Genomic DNA, 1011 nt, shown 5'->3' with positions numbered 1-1011 from the left:
AAAAACAAGATAAAGTACACAAAATTCCTCATGAAGAAACTAATTTGGTAATATTACCCCCAAAATAAAGGACATGTTCTATTAATCATATCCTTATTTCAGAAAAGAGGGATTAAACATTCAGGCCATAAGTTTATTTACAAACATATCTTGTATGCTCTGAATTTAAGAGTTTGATCCATTTTTCAGAGGTTGTGACTGCACCTCTTAAAATGTTCTTCATATTTATTAAATGGATGAATTAAAATGCCCTTATTTCTTAAGTAGTTGGTGTCTTACTATAAAGAAAGGTGCAGCAAATCCAGATCTAAAGTACAGAGTCTACGAGTAACCGCCACTTGCTTTCCACTGAAAATGGCAGATTCCTCCCCGGGCCCTCCTCATAGTGGTTCCTATGGACCATGGAGGTCGTGAACCTCCAGATGCTCTGTCCCAGTATGGTGCTGCTGGAAGCTCTGCAAGATGCAGAGTCTGAAGGCAGAAGAAATGGCCGCACTGCAACAACCCCTTTTTTTTTGTCAAGACCTTGTTCTCTAGCTACTGCTGAGTAGTATTCCATTGTGCATATGTACAGCATTTTCTATTTATTCATCCACTGGTTGATGGGCATTTGTTCCCAGGTTTTGCTTAATATGAGTAAAGTTCTCTTAGTATTTGTGTGGATATGCATTTTTATTTTTCTCATGGAAGTGACTTTGAATTTGAACTGTGACATGTAAACAAATTGGAAGTCATCACTTTATTTTGTACAAGAAAAAACTGGACAAACTGAAAGCAAGTAACTTTTCTTGAACTCTTCAGAGAAATAAGATCAGAGGACAAACTGCTACCCCAAAATCTGGAGAGACAGCTCTTTACAGAAAGATACAGCAACTGAGATTTGCTTACCTGGAGCAGAAGTCACTGGACTCCATAGTGGTAGTACTACTTACTTGATTAGTAATTTTGACAAATTGCTAGAGGCTGTGTAGGCTAGCAAGAGCGTTCTAAACTCCTGAGGGCCACAAAGGG

At 38.4% G+C, this 1011-nt stretch overlaps 1 pseudogene; it reads right to left on the bottom strand.

Annotated features, from left to right (window-relative positions):
• Positions 1 to 252: 252 nt before the first annotated feature.
• On the bottom strand, positions 253 to 559 carry LOC106734522 (cytochrome c oxidase subunit 7C, mitochondrial pseudogene; annotated as a pseudogene).
• Between the last annotated feature and the right edge of the window lie 452 nt (positions 560 to 1011).

This window comes from Tupaia chinensis, unplaced genomic scaffold (assembly GCF_000334495.1).
Source record: "Tupaia chinensis unplaced genomic scaffold, TupChi_1.0 Scaffold000135_1, whole genome shotgun sequence".
In the NCBI taxonomy this organism is placed as follows: Eukaryota; Metazoa; Chordata; class Mammalia; order Scandentia; family Tupaiidae; genus Tupaia; species Tupaia belangeri.
Note: the sequence above shows the minus strand (reverse complement) of the source record. Positions and strands in the feature narration are given on the sequence as shown.